A 24,737-nucleotide genomic window follows, 5' to 3' on the forward strand; every position below is an offset into this window, starting at 1 on the left:
ATCAAGGCAGTGGCAGATTCAGTGTCTTGTGACTGTAAGAGCCTATTTAGCCAGAGTGATGCCATCCAGTTAAACAGTGGTTGTTTATGTAGTAAAACTTAAACTGTCCCTGCCCCCTCTCCCCTGGGAGGGGACTTACTTAAAAACAAGTCCCTGAAATCAGTCCCAGGTAACAAAGCCCAAATACAAGGGTGGGTCAGGCCAGGTGGAGGTATCCAATCAGTGGGGGCACATACTGTCTTCCTAGCTACCAAGGAGTATGGGCCCCACCCTTTGGGCATCATTTGGGCACCAATTCTGACCAAGGTGATAGGCTAGTTCAAATATCTACTATAGGGTAAATTGTAATTCAATTGATTCAAGTGGTCACTTATGTGTGACCTAGCATGACTGTGTAGCTTTCTCTGTGTGTTACAGTCTCATTGGCCTCCTGTGCATGGCCAGGACCAACCACATGGCCTTTGCCCTTAAAAGCTAGTCTGTAAGGCAGAGAGAGGTCTCCTCTTTGCAAGAGACGGCCCTGGCCATCAGTTTGATTCTCAATGCTTGGCGCGAAATAAAGCTTTGCTTGACCTTTGCTTTGTATCAGTCTCGCTCCTTTGACCATGGACCCAACAGTGACAACCCTCCTCCCATTTCATAGGTGGTCTCTCCATAACTTCACACATCAGTAGAGGCAAGGGAGCTCTCTGCAGTCTCTTTTATAAGAACACAAATCACATCCATAAGAGCTCTGTCCTCAAAACCTGATCACCCCTCAAAGACCCTACCTCCTAATACCATCACACTGGGGGTTATGATTTCAACACATGAAATTTGGAAGCCACAGACATTCAGTCTGTAGCAAAGGTGAGACCCTATTCCGATAGCACTGGTATCCTTTTAAGAAGAGGAAGAGACACAAGAGACTTCTCTTTTCCTTTTTCTCTCTCCCTCTGTGTGCACACAAAGGAAAAGTCATGTAAGGGCACAGCAGGAAGGCAACACTGCAACCCAGAAAGAGGCCTCACCAAGAGAGGCATCTTGATCTTAAGCTTCTAGCCTCCAGTACCATGAGAAAATACCATGATGTTGTGTAAGCCACTAAGACTGGGGAATTTTGTTATCGTAGCCCCACAAACTAATGAAATGTGATCGTTCACTTCCTTCTTTGCTACAACCAAGCTGAAAGCACTGATGGATAATACCACACAGCCACTGCTGATCACATAAGTTGAGCTGGAAAGAGAAGCATTACTATGAGAACTGTTCCAGAACAAAAGAATGAAGAACACAAATCTCACATGCTTCACTTGCCCATCACTCGCAGACATCTAGACTCCTTAAATCTCTCTCCTACACTTTTGCCAAAGCCCACTTTCGGCAAGGACTTTGAAATTCATTTCCTCTAAGTGGTAAATAATACAACAGCATGAAGTGTTAAATCACACAGGGACATGTGAATTTAACAGAGAGCTAAGTGTTGAGCTAAAGGGATGATAATCTAATAGTGAAGTATCATCTAGCATCTACCTATCCAACAGCATAAATCTGTTGTGAGCCCAGGAACATTCTCAGTACCAAGCATAAAGCTCTAGGGGATAAGAGAACAAAGAAGGTAATTTGCCAGGGAGGAGGGGCAAGATGGCGGAGATGTAGGCAACCCTGTTTCAACCAGTCCCCTATAGTGAGCTAAATATCTACCAGAATACTCTGAACACCCATGAAATCAGCCTGAGATGTAGGACTATACACTTCTGGATCTCTGTGGGGGCAGAAGACACCAGTGAAGAAGTAAAGCAGAGTGGGAATGCTCAGACTGATATCGGAGGATAAACAGAAAGGGGAGGGAGCCACCAGAAGTGACCCATTGGAAAGGAATACCCAGTATGAGAGCACCCTGTGGTTGGGGACCAGCATTAACTTGGCGTCTGGTTGAAGGCACTCAAAAAGAGCAAAAGAGCTTAAGGGGTAACTGGTATAATTGGGCAGTCACGGGCACAGGCCCAAGCCCATGGACCCAGGACAACCACCACCAGTGATCACCCATGCCAAAGAGAGTGTGGCAGAACCTCTGTGGTCCCTGAGCGCATGGCTTTTGGCTGCTTGCACCACCACTGGGCTAGGCACACTCCCACCTGCATGTGAGAAAATCTGGTGTGGGTGCCACCTGGCGCTCTTTAGGACTCCAGCCTCCTGCCACTGGCTAAGGGTCTGGATGCTCTAGCCCTTGCCTGAGAGAACCCAGTACGATCTCTGGTCGGGATCCCTCGGTGGAGACAGCCTTCTGCAACCTGTGCAATGGTGAAGTCTGGACCCGACAGCAGTCCTGCCAAAGGCAGCCACTGGAAGTGGGCTCCCAGGACCAATATCACTCTTGGTTTTAGTGACACAGGGGTGCAGAGACAAACAGGTGCCTCAGGCAACCACTGAGATGGTGGCTGGGGGCACACACTGCCTGTGGGAGGTTGCACAGCTCAGCAGAGTTTGCAGAGGGGAAGTCTCTGTGTTCTGGATCATCCAGAGGGGAGCAGACTGAGGTTTCTCTCTGAGTCAGAGGTCTGGGTGTAATCTGCTTTCCACTAAACCTCCAAAAAGCTGAAAAAAAGCTGCCAAAGAACAAAAACCTCCAGAGAACAAAGGCCTGAAACACTGGTTTTCACAGAGCCCAGCCCCTTGATAGGTGGCAGGAGGACTCAACCCAAGAAAGAATGACTGAAAAACAATGCAGCAGGCCCCTCCCCCAGAAAGCTAGCCAAAAGAATGAGAGGACAACCACCATAGGGTCCCCATAAAACTGGAAAACCCCAACATCAAGGGAAAAATATATTAAGCTGCTGGTATTGCCCTAAAACCTATATGTTTCATAGATACAACTTTTTTTTTAAGTTCGTTCTCATGACTCCTGCTGTCTTTAATATTTTTAACCTACCTACCATTATAACTAGAGGCTTAATACAACATATTCCATAATAACGTTTTAATTTGAACTTTTTTAATACATAATACCTGTGCTTTATCTTTTCTATTTTTTAAATATTCATATAGATATAAGCTTCAAGGTAATCTTCTTTCCCTAAGCTATACTATCCCTATGTATAAACCAGTTTTAATCTCTCTTTATCTCTGGAAAGTTGAGTCCTTTAACAAAGATATCAAGATATACCCAGGAAGAATCAAAATAACCTTCTTTGCCCACACTGAGGATTTATAACGACCCTCCCTCTTTTTCTTCTGTCAGTGTTTGTGTATTTGCTTTCTTTCTGGTATTACATAAATATTATCCTTGGGGTTCATTTGACTGGGTTATTTTTTTTGTTCTTGTCATTTAATTTTGTTGGTTTTTTGTTTGTCCGTTTTTGCTTATATACTGTATAAATCATACTTTTGGGTTTCTTTTTCCTCTTTCTCTCTCTCTTTCTCTCCTTTTCTTTTTTCCTTTTTGGTGGTGATTTCCAATTTCTCTAAAATGTTGCAGGGTTCCCCTTGCCTGGATCATGGTTGATATATTCAGCTATACATCCCCTCAACTGCCTCTCACCAAAATAACTAAAAGGAGGAACACTCAACAGAAGAAAAATTCAGAGACTGTGCTCTCTCCATCAGAACTATTGGATATGGACATGAACAGTATTTCAGAAAGGAAATTCAGAGTAACAATTATCTAGGTGATGGCTAGTGGGAGAAAACCATTCATGACAACATAGAATATCTAAGAGCGGAAGTGAGAGCCAACCTGGCAGAAGTTAAAAATGCTATCAATGAGATCCAGTCTAATCTAAATACTCTAACAGCTAGGGTAACTGAAGCAGAAGATAGAATTAGTGATCTAGAGGACAAATTGATAGAGAAAAAGGATCAGGAGGAGGCACAGAACAAACAGCTTAGAAGTCATGAAAACAGAATTAGGGAAATAAATGATGCCATGAAAGGTTCCAACATCAGAGTTATTGGGATCCCTGAAGGGGTGGAGAAAGAGAGAAGACCAGAAGATATACTTGACAAATTCTGGATGAAAATTTTCCCAATCTAGGGAATGGATCAAGCATTTGTATCCTAGAGGCAGAAAGAACATCCACTGACATCAACGAATCTAGAAAGTCCACGAGGCATTTAATTGTGAAACTCATGAATCATAATTTTAGACAAGAGCTTCTGAGGACAGCTAGGGGTAAGAGATTCCTTACAAATAGGGGCAGGTCCATCAGAATAACGTCAGACCTGGCAAAGAAACCTGGCAAGCAAGAAAGAGCTGGCAAGATATATTCAGGGCACTAAATGAGAACATGCACTCAAGAATACTTTATCCAGCAAGGCTGACATTCAAAATGGATGGAGAGATAAAGAGCTTCCAAGACTGGCAAGGTTTAAAAGAGTATATGACCACCAAGCCAGCACTACAAGAAATATTACAAGGGGTTCTATAAAAGAAGAAAGAACCAAAGAGTGACATAGATCAGAAATTTACAGAGACACGGCATCAGGGAAATACAAGTCAAAACCACAATGAGCTACCACCTCACACCAATCAGAATGGCTAAAATTAACAAGTCCGGAAATGACAGATGCTGGCAAGGATGTGGAAAAAGGGGAACCCTCCTACACTGTTGGTGGGAATGCAAGCTAGTGCAACCACTCTGGAAAACAGCATGGAGGTTCCTCAAAAAGTTGAAAATAGAACTACTCTATGACCCAGAGATTGCACTACTGGGTATTTTCCCTAAAGATACAAACGTACTGATCCGGAGGGGCACGTGCACCTGAATGTTTATAGCAGCTATGTCTACAATAGCCAAACTATGGAAAGAACCTAGATGTCCATCAACAGATGAATGGATAAAGAAGATGTGGCATATATACACAATGGAATACTATGCAGCCATCAAAAGAAATGAAATCTTGCCATTTGCGATGACATGGATGGAACTAGAGGGTACCATGCTTAGTGAAATAAGTCAACTGGAGAAAGACAACTATCATATGATCTCCCTGTACGAGGAGGTAGAGATGTAACATCTGGGGTTTGGGGGGTAGGAAAAGAATAAATGAAACAAGATGGGAGCAGGAGGGAGACAAACCATAAGAGACTCTTAATCTCACAAAACAAACTGAGGGTTGCAGCGGGGAGAGGGGTCGGGAAAGGGGGGTGGGGTGGTAGACATTGCGGAGGGTATGTGCTATGGTGAGTGCTGTGAAATGTGTAAACCTGGCGATTCACAGACCTGTACCCCTGGGGATAAAAATACATTATATGCTTATAAAAAATTAAAAATTTAAAAAAAAGAAAGAGAAATTTACAGAGGCAATCCATAGAAACAAGGACTTCACAGGCAACATGATGTCAATAAAAACATATCTTTTAATAATCACTCTCAATGTGAAAGGCCTAAATGCTCCCATAAAACATCACAGGGTTGCAGATTAGATAAAATGACAGGACCTGTCCATAGGCTATCTACAAGAGACACATTTGGAACCTAAAGAAACATACAGACTGAAAGTGAAGGGATGGAGAAACATCTTTCATGCCAACAGGCCTTAAAAGAAAGCTGGGGTAGCAATTCTCATATCAGATAAATTAGATGTTAAACTGAAGACTATAGTCAGAGATAAAGAAGGATACCATATCATTCTTAAAGAGTCTATCCACCAAGAAGATCTAACAACAGTAAATATTTATGCCCCCAATATGGGAGCAGCCAATTACATAAGCCAACTGTTAATAAAAATAAAGAGTCATATTAATATGAATACGTTAATTGTAGGGATCTTAACACGCCACTCTTAGTAATAGACAGATCATCCAAGCAGAAAATCAATAAAGAAACAAGAGCTTTGAATGACACACTGGACCAGATGGAACTCATAGATAAACAAAGAACATTCTACCCAAAAACAACAGAATACTCATTCTTCTCAAGTGCACATGGAACTTTCTCCAGAGTAGACCACATATTGGGTCACAAATCAGGGATCAACCAATACCAAAAGATTAAGATTACTCCCTGCATATTCTCAGACAACAATACTTTGAAACTGGAACTCAACCACACGAAAGAGTTTGGAATGAATTCAAACACTTGGAAGCTAAAGACCAAGCTGCTCAAGAATGTTTGGATCAACCAGGAAATCACAAAAGAACTTAAACAATTCATTGAAACCAATGAGAATGAAGACACATCCGTCCAAAACCTATGGGATACAGCAAAGGTGGTCTTAAGGGGGAAATACATAGCCATCCAAGCCTCACTCAAAAAAAATAAAAAAATCCCAAATATACCAGCTCTCTTTACACCTTAAAGAACTGGAAAACCAACAACAAATTAAGCCAAACCTATGCACAAGGAGGGAAATATTCAGGATTAGAGCAGAGATCAGCGAGATAGAAACTAGAGATATAGTAGAACACAAACTAGAAGCTGATTCTTTGAAAGAATTAATGAGATCTATAAACCACTGCCCAAACTAATCCAAAAGAAAAGAGAGAGAACCCAAATTAATAAAATTATGAATGAAAGGGGAGAGATCACAACTAACACCAAGGAAATAGAAACAATCATCAGAAATTATTATCAACAGTTATATGCCAATAAGTTAAGCAACCGAGGAGAAATGGATGCATTCCTGGAAACCTGTAAACTTCCAACACTGAATCAGGAAGAAACTGACAACCTGAATAGACCAATATCTAGTAATGAGATTGAAGCAGTGATCAAAAACCTCCCAACAAGAACCCAGAACCTGACGGATTCCCTGGGAAATTCTATCAAACATTCAAAGAAGAAATAATACCTATTCTCCTGAAGCCATTTCAAAAAATAGGAACAGAAGGAAAATCTTCAGACTCTTTCTATGAAGCTAGCATTACACTAATCCCCAAACCAGGCAAAGACACCATCAAAAAGGAGAATCTCAGACCAATATCTCTAATGAATATGGATGCCAAGATTCTCAACAAGATTCTAGCTAGTAGGATCTTACGGTACATTAAAAAGATTATCTACCATGAACAGGTGGGATTTACCTCTCGGTTACAAGGGTGGCTCAACATTCACAAATCAATTAATGTAATAGAACAAATCAATAAGAGAAGAAAAAACAGTATTCATTATTTTTTCACCACACCCAGTGCTCCATGCAATCCGTGCCCTCTATAATACCCACCACCTGGTACCCCAACCTCCCACTCCCCCCGCCACTTCAAACCCCTCAGATTCTTTTTCAGAGTCCATAGTCTTTCATGATTCACCTCCCCTTTCAATTTACCCCAACTCCCTTCTCCTCTCTAACACTCCTTGTCCTCCATGATATTTGTTATGCTCTACAAATAAGTGAAACCATATGATAATTGACTCTCTCTGCTTGACTTATTTCACTCAGCATAATCTCTTCCAGTCCCGCCCATGTTGCTACAAAAGTTGGGTATTCATCCTTTCTGATGGAGGCATAATACTCCATAGTGTATATGGACCACATCTTCCACATCCATTCGTCCGTTGAAGTGCATCTTGGTTCTTTCCATAGTGTGGCGACCGTGGCCATTGCTGCTATAAACATCGGGGCACAGATGGCCCTTCTATTCACTACCTTTGTATTGTTGGGGTAAATACCCAGGAGTGCAATGGCAGGGTCATAGGGAAGCTCTACTTTTAATTTCTTGAGGAATCTCCACACTGTTCTCCAAAGAGGCTGCACCAACTTGCATTCCCACCAACAGTGGAAGAAGGTTCCCCTTTCTCCACATCCTCTCCAACACATGCTGTTTCCTGTCTTGCTAATTTTGGCCATTCTAACTGGTGTAAGGTGATATCTCAATGTAGTTTTAATTTGAATCTCCCTGATGGCTAGTGATGATGAACATTTTTTCATGTGTCTGATAGCCATTTGTATGTCTTGATTGGAGAAGTGTCTGTTCATATCTACTGCCCACTGTTTGATATGTTTGCCTGTTTCCTGTGTGTTGAGTTTGAGGAGTTCATTATAGATCCTGGATATCAACCTTTTGTCTGTGTTGTCATTTGCAAATATCTTTTCCCATTCCGTGGGTTGCCTCTTTGTTTTTTTGACTGTTTCCTTTGCTGTGCAGAATCTTTTGATTTTGATGAAGTCCCAAAAGTTTATTTTCACTTTAGTTTCCTTTGCCTTTGGAGACATATCTTGAAAGAAGTTGCTGTGGCTGATACTGAAGAGATTACTGCCTAGGTTCTCCTCTAGGATTCTTATGGATTCCTGTCTCACGTTGAGGTCTTTTATCCATTTTGAGTTTATCTTTGTGTACAGTGTAAGAGAATGGTCGAGTTTCACTCTTCTACATATAGCTGTCTAGTTTTCCCAGCACCATTTATTGAAGAGACTGTCTTTTTTCCACTGTATATTTTTTCCTGTTTTGTCGAAGATTAATTGACCATAGAGTTGAGGGTCCATATCTGGACTCTCTACTCTGTTCCACTGGTCTATGTGTCTGTTTTTATGCCAGTACCATGCTGTCTTGGTGATCACAGCTTTGTAATAAAGCTTGAAATCAGGTAACGTGATGCCCCCAGTTTTTCTTTTTCAACATTTCCTTAACAATTTGGGGTCTCTTCTGATTCCATACAAATTTTTGGATTATTTGCTGGGTGTGGTGAAAAAATAATGAATACTGTTTTTCTGAAAATAAATTAATTTTTAAAAAAAGAAATTAAAAATAGAACTTCCCTATGACCCTGCCATTGCACTCCTGGGTATTTACCCCAAAGATACAGATGTGGTGAAAAGAAGGGCCATCTTTACCCCAATGTTTATAGCAGCAATGGCCATGGTCGCCAAACTATGGAAAGAACCAAGATGCCCTTCAACGGATGAATGGATAAGGAAGATGTGGTCCATATACACTATGGAGTATTATGCCTCCATCAGAAAGGACGAATACCCAACTTCTGTAGCAACATGGACAGGACTGGAAGAGATTATGCTGAGTGAAATAAGTCAAGCAGAGAGAGTCAATTATCATATGGTTTCACTTATTTGTGGAGCATAACAAATATCATGGAAGACAAGGGGTGTTAGGAGAAGGGAGTTGGGGTAAATTGGAAGGGGAGGTGAATCATGAAAGACTATGGACTCTGAAAAAGAATCTGAGGGGTTTGAAGTGGCGGGGGAGTGGGAGGTTGGGGTACCAGGTGGTGGGTATTATAGAGGGCACAGATTGCATGGAGCACTGGGTGTGGTGAAAAAATAATGAATACTGTTTTTCTGAAAATAAATTAATTAATTAAGAAAATAAGAGAAGAGAGAAGAACCACATGGTTCTCTCAATTGATGCAGAAAAAGCATTTCACAAAATCCAGCATCTGTTCCTGATTAAAACGCTTCAGGTATAGGGATAGAGGGAACATTGCTGAACTTCATAAAATCGATCTATGAAAGACCCACAGCAAATATCATCCTCAATGGGAAAAAGCTCACAGTCTTCCTGTTGAGATCAGGGACATGACAAGGATGTCCACTCTCACCACTCTTGTTCAACATAGTATTAGAAGTCCTAGCAACAGCAATCAAACAACAAAGAGAAATAAAAGGTATCCAAATTGGCAACAAAAAAGTCAAACTCTCTCTCTTCACAGATGACATGTTTCTTCATATGGAAAACCCAAAAGACTCCACCCCCAAACTACTAGAACTCATACAGCAATTCAACAATGTGGCAAGATACAAAGCCAATGTGCAGAAATCAGTGGCTTTCTTATACACGAACAATGAAAATACAGAAAGGGAAATTAGAGAATCGATCCCATTTACCATAGCACCAAGAACCCTAAGATACCTGGGAATAAACCTAACCAAAGAGGTAAAAGTATCTGAACTCGAGGAACTACAGAACACTCATGAAAGAAACTGAAGACACAAAAAGATGGAAAAACATTCCATGCTCATGGATCAGAAGAATAAACATTGTTAAAATGTCTATACTACTCAGAGCAATCTATACTTCTAATGCCATCCCAACCAAAATTCTACTGGAATTTTTCAAAGTGCTGGAACAAACAATCCTAAAATTTGTATGGAACCAGAAGAGACCCCAAATTGTTAAGGAAATGTTGAAAAAGAAAAACTGGGGGCATCACGTTACCTGATTTCAAGCTTTATTACAAAGCTGTGATCACCAAGACAGCATGGTACTGGCACAGAAACAGACACATAGACCAGTGGAATAGAGTAGAGAGTCCAGATATGAGCTCACAACTCTATGGTCAATTAATCTTCAACAAAGCAGGTGAAAATATCCAGTGGGGAAAAAAACATTCTTTTCAATAAATGGTGCTGGGAAAATTGGACCGCTATGTATAGAAGAATGAAATTTGACCATTCTCTTACACCATACACAAAGATAAACTTGAAATGGATAAAAGACCTCAATGTGAGGCAGGACTCTATCAAACTCCTAGAGGAGAACATAGGCAGTAACCTCTTCAACATCAGCCACAGCACCTTCTTTCAAGACATGTCCCCAAAGGCAAAGGACACAAAAGTGAAAATGAACTTTTGGGACTTCCTCAAGATCAAAAGCTTCTGTAGAGCAAAGGAAACAGTCAACAAAACAAAGAGGCAACCCACAGAACAGGAGAAGATATTCGCAAATGACAATACAGACAAAGAGCTCATACCCAAGATCTATAAAGAACTCCTCAAACTCAACACAAACAAAACAGATAATCACGTAAAAAAATGTCTTCTTCTCCAAAGAAGACATACAAATGGCTAACAGACACATGAAAAAATGTTCATCATCATTAGACATCAGAGAGATTCAAATCAAAACCACATTGAGATACCACCTTATACCGGTTAGAATGGTCAAAATTAACAAGACAGGAAACAAGTGTTGGAGAGGATGTGGAGAAAGGGGAAGCCTCTTACACTGTTGGTGGGTATACAAGTTGGTGCAGCCACTTTGGAAAACAGTGTGAAGATTCCTTAAGAAATTGAAAATAGAGCTACCCTATGACCCTGCAACTGCACTACTGGGTATTTACTTCAAAAATACAGATGTAGTGAAAAGAAGGGTCATCTGATCCCAATGTTCATAGCAGCAATGGCCACAGTCGCCAAACTGTGGAAGGAACCAAGATGCCCTTCAACGAACGAATGGATAAAGAAAATATGGTTCAGGGGCGCCTGGGTGGTTCAGTGGGTTAAGCCGCTGCCTTCGGCTCAGGTCATGATCCCAGGGTCCTGAGATTGAGTCCCACATCGGGCTCTCTGCTCCGCAGGGAGCCTGCTTCTCTCTCTCTCTGCCTGCCTCTCTGTCTACTTGTAATCTCTGTCTGTCAAATAAACAACTAAAATCTTTAAAGAAAAAAAAAAAAGAAAGAAAATACGGTTCATATATACAATGGAGTATTATGCCTCCATCAGAAAGGATGAATACTCAACTTCTGTATCAACATGGACGGGACTGGAAGAGATTATGCTGAGTGAAATTCAAGTCAAGCAGAGAGAGTCAGTTATCATATGGTTTCACTTAATTGTGGAGCATAAGGAATAGCACAGAGGACACTGGGTGAAGAAGAGAAGGGAGTTGGGGGAAATCGGAGGTGAGACGAACCATGAGAGACTGTGGACTCTGAGAAACAATCTGAGGGTTTTGGAGGGGAGGAGGATGTGGGGTTGGGTGAGCCTGGTGGTGTGTATTAAGGAGGGCAGGTACTGGATGGAGTACTGGGTGTGATGCATAAATGATTAATCTTGGAACACTGAAAAAATAAAATTAAAAATAATTTTTAAAAAAGAAGGTAATTGCCTAAATTGTGAGACTCATAGGTATTGAGAAAAATGATACATAAGTAGGCTATAATACAGGGTGTTGAAGATCATAATAGAACTATGGACAAAGTGTTGTAGGAGCACAAAGCTTCAGACTTGAGCTGGATAATGGATGTGTGTGTGTACATCTCTTTATATATGTACATATATACACACAGGTACATATAAGCTGCATTTTACTATAGGTTTATTTATATTATAGGCATGTACACATTATTGTGTTTGTATATATGTACATATACATGCCTATGTATGAGTATGCGTGTGTAAAATCAAGGCCTCACTAAAAGAACAGCTAATGCTCATTGGATACTTAAATACTATGTGCCAAGTACACTGTCTTCATGTGTTTCATCCTCACAACAAACTGTGGTGTAGAAAAATATCATTATCCTTGTGTTTGTAAACAAACAAGGAAACTGAAACATCGAGAGGTTAAAGTGTCCAAGATCACACAACCGGTAAGCTGCAGAACTGGGATTTCTACCCAAGCAAGATAGCTAGAGAGCCTGCCCTCCCAGCTGCTATGTTTCAGTGTCTCTGCCTGATCCTCCCAGGAGCCCTGAAAATCTACCACAGGCACATAATGCCAAATCTGGGAAGTCTTTAGGTAGTCGTAATTGTATTCAAGATTTTCTGTTGCAGTAAAGAGAAACCTACCAAAGCAATTCAAATACCCAGGGAGTATGGTATGGGACATTCTGTCAGAAGGAAGCAAGGTGGGGGCCCATGGGAACAGGACCTGGTCACCGGGAGTCCTCAGGGACCATTGCACCTCTTCTCTCTGCCACCTCCCTGCTCTCTGTGGTCACAAGATCTCCCTTCTTAGCTCTCCCTGTTCTAAATCTCCACTTCTTCCTGCAGACCAACTTTCTCCATGCCCAGAATTGAAATGGTCCGTTTCAGCCCAATAGCACTTTTCAGTTCAAGTGGCCCAAATCTGTCTCACTTTGTTGAAGACAGGAAATTTGACTGGTCATTAGCCAGGTCGCAGATTAAAAGTGGTGCTATGTGAGTGGGGTGCTCAGAGACTTAAGGCACAACCTTAGCCAAACACCCTGTCACAGGGGCTCAGAGTGGGAAGCTGTTATTAAAGCAGACAGGATGGGCAGTACTCCGCTACAGGCCAGACCGACGCATACAAACATCCTCCTCCTAGGTGATCCTGACTAAAATTAAGCACTTTTTAAAAATACTCAACTTACTTAAACTAAAAACAAAAACAGGGGCACCTGAGTGACTCATACGACTGTCTGCCTTTGCCTCAGATTGTGATCTCCAGGTCCTGGGATCAAGCCTAGTCAAGTCGGGCTCTCTACTCAGTGGGGAGTCTTCTTCCTCTCCATGGGTCCCTTCCCCAACCATGTGCGTGAATGCATTTGCTGTCTGTCTCTCAAATAAAATAAATAAATAAACTAACTAAAAACAAAACCAAAAATAGTTCACCAATTTCTCCTAACCCCAACCCTGGCAACCACCAATCTGTTCTCTGTGCCTTAGTTTTACGTATGTATATACTTTTAGATTCCACATATAAGTGAGATCATACAATGCTTCTCTTTCTCTGTCTTATTTCACTTAGCATAATACCCTCAAGGTCCATCTGTGTTTTCAAATGGCAAGATTTCATTCTTTTTTAGAGCTGAATATTATTCCACTGTGTGTGCACATGAGTGCACGCATATGTGTGTGTATATGCTACAATTTCTTTATCCATTTATCTATCAGTGGACATGTAGGTTGCTTCCATATCTTGGCTATTATAAATAATGCTGCCTCATGCTCTTGGGGGTGCACATCTTTTTTAGTTACTGTTTTTTTTTTTTTTTTTCTTCAGATAAATACAAAGAAGTGGGATTGCTGGATCATATGGCAGCTCTATTTTTTTTTTTTTTGATACTTTCTTCCATAGTGGCTACATCAATTTCCATTCCCACCAACAGTGTCCAAAAGTTCCCTTTTCTCCACATTCTCACCAACACTTGTTACATCAAGTCTTTTTGATAATAGATAGTTTAACAGATGTAAGGTGATACCTCATTGTGGTTTGGGTTTATAATCCCCTGATGATTACTAAGGTAGAGCATCTTTTCATATACCTATTGGCCATCTGTATTATTTCTTTGGAAAAATCTCTGTTCAGGTCTTCTGCCCAGGTTTTTTTTTTTAAGACTTTACTTATTTATTTGACAGAGAGAGAGATCAAAAGTAGGTAGAGTGGCAAGGAAGCAGGCTACTTGCTGAACAGATAGGCCAATGCAGGGCTCTATCCCAGGACCCTGAGATCATGACCTGAGCCAAAGGCAGAGGCTTAACCCACTGAGCCACCCACGTGCCCCTTCTGTCCAGGTTTGAATCAGAATTTTTGTGTGTATGTGTGTGTGTGTGTGTGTGTGTGTGTGTGTGTGTGTTTTGTTCTTGCTATTGAGTTGTATGAGTTCTTTACATATTTTAGATATTAGCTCTGTATCACATCCATGATTTGCTAGTATTTTCTCCCATGCAGTAAGCTGCCTTTTCATTTTGTTGATCGTTTCCTTTGCTATGCAGAAGCTTTTTTAGTTTGATGTGGTCCCACACATGTGTTTTTCCTTTGGTTGCCTTTGCTTTTAAAAAAAAAAATTTTTTTATTAACATATAATGTATTATTTGCCCTAGGGGTATAGGTCTGTGAATTATCAGGCTTACACTTCTCATAGCACTCAACATATTACGTACCCTCCCCAATGTCCATAACCCAACCACCCTATCCCTACCCACTCCCGCTGCCCCCCAGCAACCCTGTTCGTTTTGTGAGATTAGGAGTCTTTTATGGTTTTTCTCCCTCCTGATCCCATATTGTTTCATTTTTTCCTTCCCTACTCCCACAACCCCCTGCCCTGCCTCTCAAATTCCTCACATCAGAGAGAACATATGATAGTTGTCTTTTTCTGATTGACTTATTTTGCTCATCATAATACCCTCTAGTTCCATCCATGTTGTTGCAAATGGCAGTATGATGGCTGCATAGTATTCCATTGTATGTATGTGTGTGTGTGTGTGTGTGTGTGTGTGTATAAAATATAATCACATTTTCTTTTCCCATTCATCTGTTGTTGGACATCTAGGTTCTTTCCATAGTTTGGTTGCCTTTGCCTTTAGTGTCAAATCTGAACAATCATCACTGAGACCAATGTCAAAGAGCTTATATGTTTTCTTCTAAATGTTTTATGGTTTCAGGTCTTATGTTTAAGTTCTTAAACCATTCTGAGCTCGTTATGTGTATAGTTTAAGCTAGGGGTCCAGGTTCATTCTTTTGCATTTGGCTGTCCAGTTTTCCCGTACCACTTATTGAAAAGACTGTCCTTTGCTTATTTTGTATTCCTGGGTCCTTTGTCATAAATTAATTAACCAAATATGCATGGGTTTATTTCTAGGGTCTTGATTCTATTTCATTGAACTATGTCTCTGTTTTTCTGCTGATACCATACTGTTTTGATTATCTCAGCTTTGAAATATAATTTGAAATCAGGGAGCACGCTGCTTCCACATTTGTTCCTTATCTTCAAGATTACTCGGGCTGTTTAAGTCTTCCATAATCCCATACAAATTTTAGAAATGTTTGTGCTATTTCTTTGAAAATGTCATTGGTATTTCAATATGGATTGCAGGGGCAGCTGGGTGTCTTAGTGGGTTAAAGCCTCTGCCTTCAGCTCGGGTCATGATCAGGGTCCTGGGATCGAGCCCCACGTTCTCTCTCTCTGCCTGCCTCTGCCTACCTCTCTTCTCTCTCTCTGCCTGCCTCTCTGCCTGCTTGTGATCTCTCTCAAATAAATAAATAAAATCTTTTTAAAAATATGGATTGCAGTGAATTTGTAGATTGCTTTGGGTAGTGTGGACTTTTTAACAGTATTAATTCTTGCAGTCTGTGAGCATGGAGTATCTTTCCATTTATTTGTTTCTTCCTCAATTTCTTTCATTAATGTCATAGTTTTCAGGATACAGGTCTTAGTCTAATTTACTCTTGGGTATGTTATTCTTTCTAATGCAAAGGTAAACAGGACTGTTTTCTTAATTTCTCTTTCTTATAGAGACCAGATGTCCATTGACAGACGAATGGATAAAGATTATGTGGTATGCATATACAATAGAATACTACTCAGCCATCAAAAAACCCAAAATTTTGCTATTTACAACAACACAGATGGAACTAGAGGGTATTACCCCAAATGAAATAAGTCAGAGAAAGATAATTATCATATGATCGCACTCATATGTGGAATTTAATAAACAAAACAGAAGATCATAGAGGAAGGGAGGGAAAATAAAATGAAATCAGAGAGGAAGACAAACTATAAGAGACTCTTAATCATAGAAAACAAACTGAGGGCTGCTGGAGGGGTAAGGGGTGGGGGATGGGGAACTGGGTGTTGGGCATTAAGGAGAGCATGTGATGTAATGAGCACTGGATATTATGTAAGACTGATGAATCACTGATCTCTATCTCTGAAACTAATAATATATGTTAATTAATTGAATTAAAAAATTTTAAAAAGCATAAAGGAACCGCAAAAGATATTTCTCTTCCTTACAATTTGTCATTAATGTTTAGAAATACAATAATTTTATGTATTGGTTTTGTATCCTGCAATTTTACTGAATTCATTTATTCATTCTAATGGGGATTTTTTTGTGTGTGTGTGCCATCTTTAGAGAGATATATAGATATATAGATAGAGAGATATATATCACATCATCTACAAATAGTGACTTCTTTCCAACTACAAATACTTCTTTCCAACCTGGATGCCTTTCATTTATTTTTTGTCCTTAATTGCTCTGGCCAGGACTTCCAATATTATGTTGAATAAAAGTGGCAAGAGTGAGCATCTTTATCTTGTTCCTGATCTTAGGGAAAAAATAATCACTTGTTTTAAATGCAAAATGTACATCATTTAGTCTCCTTAAAAAAACACAGACAAAAACCAAAAAACCAAAAAAGCAAAAAAAAAAAAGACCGCAGACTACCGTTATTCTCTTTTTGAAGTAGCTGAACCCAATGTGCCATGAAATCTATAAATATGTTGTTCCAAGTAAGCAGTGGTGAATCTCAGAACAGCATGTAGCATATAATACATAGAGAAATGGAAAAGGATGTGACAATATCTGAGGTGAGATATATGAATTATTTTAAAAAGTGAAACAGGTGCCAACACTATAAGGAATAATAATCCGTTCCCATGGGGAAGCAGTACTCACAATTTGCTTAAGTTAAGGCATTAAGGAACAAATATTTACAGGTCCCAACATAACCTATGAGTGGAAAACAAGTAGGCCAGAATTCATCTTCTTATTTTTAAGACTGCCATATTAATTTATCTGGTTAATTTATTAGATAACCCCTAGACTATATTAATTTAAAATAAATGAGTATAAAGTAGATGATCCTTAATCAAAACTATAGAAAGTATCTTTTTTCTTCTGTAGAACAGAGATAAAGTAAATCAGTTGAAAAAAATTTGCTTGGGGGTGACAAACTAAAACATGAATATTTTTCCAAGTTAAGACTTAGTCTGCTATTTTAGGCAAGATTCTAAAAATAAGTATGAGCTTGGCAATCAAGCATCATGTTTAACTACAGTTAGACTATTCTGGCTGTACCAATAACTGAGTGATCTTGAGTAAGTTATTAAACTCTCCAGGTTAATTTATTAGAAAAAGGGGAGAGATAACATACACATGAGGTGATTCAAAAGCATGAGAAGAGCCCATCCTACATAAAGCATATAGAACAATGCTGTCTCTTTATAATTACTAATAATTACTAGTGCTTTCTTTCAGTGGGCTCTCTGAGCATATGCACTGAGAACCATCACTCAGTCCTCACCACTCAGAGTCTCATTTGACACTATCCTCCTGGTTTCTCAGTCTAAAAAGCATTCTTTTCTTCAGCTTTTTTTCTTCTTCTGATATCTAGTATCTCTTGTATTTTACCAAAATATCAATTACATTTCTGGTTTTGAAATTCCAACCTTTTCATTCCTTTCAAGTCAATGAATTAAAAAATATGTTTGTTACCTGAGGGTTCAACTCAGACACAATATTTTATTTATAAAGGATTATCCTCAAATACGTTTCTAATCCAGTCCACAGAATGCTACTGAAATACGTGATAAAGTGTGCTTCCCCGTTAGCATCTATCATCTCCTCCTTTTCCTTTTTTGGCATAACATACAATTTTGGGAGCTGTTGTAAAGCTATTGATAAAGTGGGGGAAACCAAACAGAAATAGATAGATGCTTAAAGCAGTCTGTATCAGATACTGAATCACCGCAGGGATGTCTCATCCACATCTCATCTGCAAAGTAGAAGTGTTAACACAAACCAGCCTCCCAGCAATAGTATAAATAGTACCTGAAAGACATGGAATTTTTGTGAAGCATCACAAAATAGCAATATATTTGATTGCATTAAATAATCTCAGAATTTTCTTAGTAGCAGAAAATATATATCACATGTTATATAAATTAATATTTTTAAAAATATATCATAAACACAGGTCCACATAAGTGAGGAGAAAGCTAACTCTAAAACTATGTATGATTAGCTACTTACACATTTTCTATTACTCTTTGGGTGGTACTTGTTTGTTAATTTGGGGGATGACCTAGGTATTTCTGAGGATTTGAGCTAAAGTTTTAAAATAATAATTGCAGAAAAAGTAAAATTGAGAAAAATCTATTTATTTACATAATATTTTCTAAGCATTAGGGAAAGACCTCTGGAGGCCCATGCCCACAAAGACACAGGTGGAAGAAATTCCATCATTGCATTCCTTTCACTGTGTCAGGGCATCGGGAAATAGTGGTGAACAACAATTATTGCTCTTATAAACTTATAGTTCAATGGGGAGGGTAGACACTGGAACAAATGTTTACAGTTGTGACAAAGGTTATGAAACAAAAGTGCAAGTGGAAGGGCCATAGAAATGGACATAGGGTAACCTAGCCTGAGCAATCAAGAGAAATTCTTTAAGGAAGTAACATTTCAACTAGGTCTTGGTGAGAGAAAGTGGGAAAAAGTGAGAAAGAGCCAATAAAGTGAAGGCAGTAGGGCTTGGTTTAGTGTGGAGAAGAGAGGTCTAAGCACCTGACTATGTAACCATCTGAGATGGAAACTATTCTAGAGGTTGAGCATTGGGCCAATATATAGAAGCTTGAGAGGGGGGGAAACAGTAAAACAAAATGACAAAAAAGAGTAAGCATGAGCCACCATAGGCCTATTATCATCATTCCCTGAAAGGAGCACCAGTTGCCCCAGCTGCCCCAGTTACCATGACAGCAACCATGACAGGCAAGGCCAGGACCCAGGAGCCACCCACCTTCAACACTATCAACACCAAGCCTGGCACCTACAGCACCACTAGAAGAGGCAGGGGCACAGGGAGTTGGCCCAAGTGACCTCACATCCATGGTGCCTGCTCTTGGGCACAAGGTCATTGTAACAAAATGTTTGGGGAATAGTTCAGTGTAAGATATGGATAAAGAAGAGGTGTAAAAAGATTATCCACCATGACAAGGTGGGATTCATCCCTGGGCTACAAGGATGGTTCAACATTCACAAATAAATCAATGTGATAGAACAAATTAATAAGAGAAGAGAGAAGAATCACACGGTCCTCTCAATTGATGCAGAAAAAACATTTGGCAAAATCTAGCATCTGTTCCCGATTAAAACACTTCAAAGTATAGGGATAGAGGGAACATTCCTGAACTTCATAAAATCTATCTATGAAAGACCCACAGCAAATATCATCCTCAATGGGAAAAAGCTTGCAGCCTTCCCGCTGAGATCAGGAACATGACAAGGATGCCCATCTCACCACTCTTGTTCAACATAGTATTAAAAGTCCTAGCAACAGCAATCAGACAACAAAGAGAAATAAAGGTATCCAAATTGGCAATGAAGAAGTCAAACTCTCTCTCTTCGCAGATGACATCATTCTTTATATGGAAAACCCAAAAGACTCCACCCCCAAACTACTAGAACTCATACAGCAATTCAACAATGTGGCATGATACAAAGTCAATGTACAGAAATCAGTGGCTTTCTTATACACTAACAACAAAAATACAGAAAGGGAAATTAGAGAATCGATTTGATTTACTATAGCACCAAGAACCATAAGATACCTGGGAATAAACCTACCCAAAGAGGTAAAGGAACTGTACTCGAGGAACTACAGAACACTCATGAAAGAAATTGAAGAAGACACAAAAAGATGGAAGACCATTCCATGCTCTTGGATCAGAAGAATAAACATTGTTAAAATGTCTATACTGCCTAGAGCAGTCTATACTTTTAATGCCATTCTGATCAAAATTCCACCGGTATTTTTCAAAGAGCTGGAACAAATAATCCAAAAATTTGTATGGAATAAGAAGAGACCCCAAATTGCTAAGGAAATGTTGAAAAAACAAAAATAAAACTGGGGGCATCACGTTACCTGATTTCAAGCTTTACTACAAAGCTGTGATCACCAAGACAGCATGGTACTGGCATAAAAGCAGACACATAGACCAGTGGAACAGAGTAGAGAGTCCAGATATTGACCCTCAACTCTATGGGCAAATAATCTTCGACAAAACAGGAAAAAATATACAGTGGAAAAAAGAAAGTCTCTTCAATAAATGGTGCTGGGGAAACTGGACAGCTATATGTAGAAGAGTGAAACTCGACCATTCTCTTACACCGTACACAAAGATAAACTCAAAATGGATAAAAGACCTCAACGTGAGACAAGAATCCATCAGAATCCTAGAGGAGAACCTAGGCAGTAACCTCTTCAGTATCAGCCACAGCAACTTCTTTCAAGATATGTCTCCAAAGGCAAAGGAAACAAAGCAAAAATGAACTTTGGGGACTTCATCAAGATCAAAAGCTTCTTTTGAAAGGAAACAAAGCAAACAGTCAACAAAACAAAGAAGCAGCCCACGGAATGGGAGAAGATATTTGCAAATGACAACACAGACAAAAGGTTGATATCCAGATCTATAAAGAACTCCTCAAACTCAACACACACAAAACAGACAATCATATAAAAAAGGCAGAAGATATGAACAGACCCTTCTCCAATGAAGACATACAAATGGCTATCAGACACATGAAAAAATGTTCATCATCACTAGCCATCAGGGAGATTCAAATTAAAACCACATTGAGATATCACCTTACACCAGTTAGAATGGCCAAAATTAGCAAGACAGGAAACAACATGTGTTGGAGAGGATGTGGAGAAAGGGGAACCTTCTTCCACTGTCGGACTGTTGGTGGGAATGCAAGTTGGTGCAGCCTCTTTGGAGAACAGTGTGGAGATTCCTCAAGAAATTAAAAATAGAGCTTCCCTATGACCCTGCCACTGCACTCCTGGGTATTTACCCCAAAGATACAGATGTAGTGAAAAGAAGGGCCATCTGTGCCCCAATGTTTATAGCAGCAATGGCCATGGTCGCCAAACTGTGGAAAGAACCAAGATGCCCTTCAACAGACGAATGGATAAGGAAGATGTGGTCCATATACATGATGGAGTATTATGCCTCCATCAGAAAGGATGAAATCCCAATTTTTGTAGCAACATGGACGGGACTGGAAGAGATTATGCTGAATGAAATAAGTCAAGCAGAGAGAGTCAATTATCACATGGTTTCACTTAATTGTGGAGTATAACAAATAGCATGGAAGACAAGGGGAGATGGAGAGGAGAAGGGAGTTGAGGGAAATTGGAAGGGGAGGTGAACCATGAGAGACTATGGACTCTGAAAAGCAATCTGAGGGTTTTGAAGGGGTGGGGGGTGAGAGGTTGGGGGAACCAGGTGGTAGGTATTAGAGAGGGCACGTATTGCATGGAGCACTGGGTGTGGTGCAAAAACAATGAATACTGTTACGATGAAAAGAAATTTTAAAAAATAAATAAATAAAATGAAAAGAAGAGGTGAAATATATCTACAATGGAATATTATTCAGCCATTAAAAAGAATGCTGTCTTGCTATTTGCAATGACATGGATGGACCTGGAGATGATAATGCTAAACAAAAGAAGTCAAAGAAGTACAAACACCATATGATTTCAATCATACATAGAATTTAAGAATCAAAACAAACAAGCAAAGGGAAAAAAAGAAAGTCTCAACTACAGAGAACAAACTGATGGTTCCCAGAGGGGATGTGGGTGGGGAAATGGGGGAAACAGGTGATGGGGATGAAGGAGGGCACCTGTTGTGATGAGCACAGGGTGAAGTATGGAAGTGCTGAATCACTGTATGATACACCTGAAGCTAATATTACACTGTATGTTAACTAACTGGGATTTAAGTAAAAGCTTGAGGAAAAAAAAGAAATTGGTATGATTTCATCAACATGAATGACACCAAGGAGATATATGTGTACACCAGACTGCCATAAACAAGAACAACCCCAGAAAGTCCCTTCACAGTGTTTGAGATGGAGAGACTGTGGAGTTTGATCTTGTTGAAAGAGGAAAGGGAAATGTGACAGGGCTCTGGTGGAACTCTAGTGTGAGGCTATAAATACACAGCAGATGGTAACAATGGACCATGTTATCCACGTCACAGGGGTCCTCCACACAATTACCCACAGAAGTACCAGAATAGTGAGAGTGGGGCAAGAAGGAATGCATGGATCGGTTCCCAACTTAGTACACATGGAGACCCTATGGGCATCAACCCTCTTGTGCAGGAACAAGATGTGGAAGAAGCTGACAAGCTGGGTGCAGGAGAACAAGGTGCAGTGAGACAGAATATATCAGGATTACAGACCACAATTCCACAGCAGTCCTCCTCGCCAAAGACAGCCTAAAGAAGACAGCAAAAAAGAAGGTAAGGAAAACAGGGGAGATGGGTCACACCCATCTCAACATTGGTACTATCCCAACTTAAATTACTCACATGGACACCCAAAAAACCCCAAGCCACATGATGGCAAAGAGACAAAAGCTGCTGATTTATCAGCTGAGAATCCATCTGCTCTTGAGGCTAAACAGGGCAGAGCTGAGTAAATACTACTGGCTCACCAGCTATACTATCTCTATACTACCATCTGGTTTATTCAACCAAAAAAAGGAAATGAACATGAAATTCCAGCAGTAAAAAATGCACAAAAGGATGGAGCTGGAGACTTTAAGTGCTTGCTTTTTGTCCACTGACCAGATAAACAAAACTATCTGCATTACCTATGCAGCATGGAGTTTTTATTATTTTTACCTAAAGTTATTTCTTCTTAGTAATGAAAAATGTGGTTTAAAAAAAAAAGGCTGGTTCTTCTCAATACATCTCTAAAAGATTTTTAAATCATTTCATATCTGATCACCTTAAGATTTTTAAGAACTTTAGATGCCTGGGTGGCTCAGTTGGTTAAGTGTTTGCCTTCACCTCAGGTCATGATCCCAGAGTCCCAGGATTGAGCCCCACATCTTCTCAGTGGAGAATCTCTTTTCCCTCGGCCCCTAATCCAGCTCATGTTCTCTCACTCTCTCAAATAAATGAAATCTGCAAACAAACAAAAAACAGATTTTTAAAAACCTTGGTTTTATTTGTAATAAACGTTTATAACTTGGGGGTGCCTGGCTGGCTCAGCATGCGACTCTTGATCTCAGGGTTGTGTGTGTTGGCTCTACATTGGCTGTAGAGATTACTTGAAAAATAAAATCTTTACAGAAGCAAAGTTTGCAACTTGATTTTTACAAAAAGTTCAACAAAGAGCAAGCACCTATTAATACAAGTGTTTAAGGAAAGAGAGAAGAAAGAAAGAAAGGCAGGGAGGGAGGGAGGAAGAATGAAGGAAGGAAAGAGAAAAAGTGTGGGCTAAATTTTACTTGGCCTCATAGGACACATTGCAGATTTTGAAGTTTATCTTAAAGAAAAGAGAAAGCCAGAGAAGAGTCTTAGAAGATGACATTGGATACACTAGGGAAGATGAACTGAGAGGGAATAAAGGATGATGTATGGGAACCAAATAAGACACCACTGTAGTAATCCAAGCATGAGATTATGGTGGATTAGATTGGGGTGGCTATAGTGAGGATAGAGAAAAGTCAGTGGGTTTAAGATATATTCAGAACCAAATCAACATGACATGGATTTTTAAAAAAATATTTTAACAGAACAATTTAATATAGAGACTGGAGATATGAAATGATGAGAGAGACATGTAGGATTACTAGGCTATATTGAGGGACCATTTGAGCCTGATGACTGTCATTTCCCCCTGAGATACTCTGTAGCCAGGTGCTACTAGGCTTACCCAGAGATGTTGATTTCAGGCCAAGTGTGAAACATGAACAATTCAAGCAATTCAGTGATGGACTGGAGTATTACTAGAACATTGGACCACCATGTGCAAGCTGTATAAAGAAGATGATAGGAAGAGCTAATATAAAGTAACATGTATACTGAGAGTAGTTAAGAAACAAGCTAGAAGGCTTGGAGGTTGCTGGTGATCAGAAAAAAAATGATGTATATATTGGTGATTTTCTAGACAACTTTGTGAATAAATGGCTGAGGTTGAAATGGAGGATAAGGTCACTGACAATGAAGAGTTAACAAAGTAAGAGGCTAGTACTGGAGAAGTGTATGACCATATGGATATGGAATTCAACCAAGCTGATGACAGGGTTCAGAGTAGAAAAGGAGACCATGAGCCCCATACCAAAGTCTTCACTGAATAATGGCAAGTGTTAAGGATGAGACAGAAGACAATCATGGGAAAGGGAAAAAAGAATACAATAGTCTTAGCTTACCCACTATTAAAAATACCAATTGTTAGAAACCATAATATTAAAAATACACACATGCATACACCCTCTCTATAAGTTTTACATGAAAGTATAAGCAGAAAGGATTTAAATGGATGATGAGGGTACCTGGGTGGCTCAGTGGGTTAAGTATTCAACTCTTGAT

At 39.8% G+C, this 24,737-nt stretch overlaps 1 pseudogene; it reads left to right on the forward strand.

Moving 5' to 3' along the window:
* The first annotated feature begins 1,993 nt into the window (after positions 1-1,993).
* On the forward strand, positions 1,994-22,837 carry LOC131825636 (Y-box-binding protein 1-like; annotated as a pseudogene).
* Positions 22,838-24,737: the final 1,900 nt, after the last annotated feature.

This window comes from Mustela lutreola, chromosome 1 (assembly GCF_030435805.1).
Source record: "Mustela lutreola isolate mMusLut2 chromosome 1, mMusLut2.pri, whole genome shotgun sequence".
Classification (NCBI taxonomy): Eukaryota; Metazoa; Chordata; class Mammalia; order Carnivora; family Mustelidae; genus Mustela; species Mustela lutreola.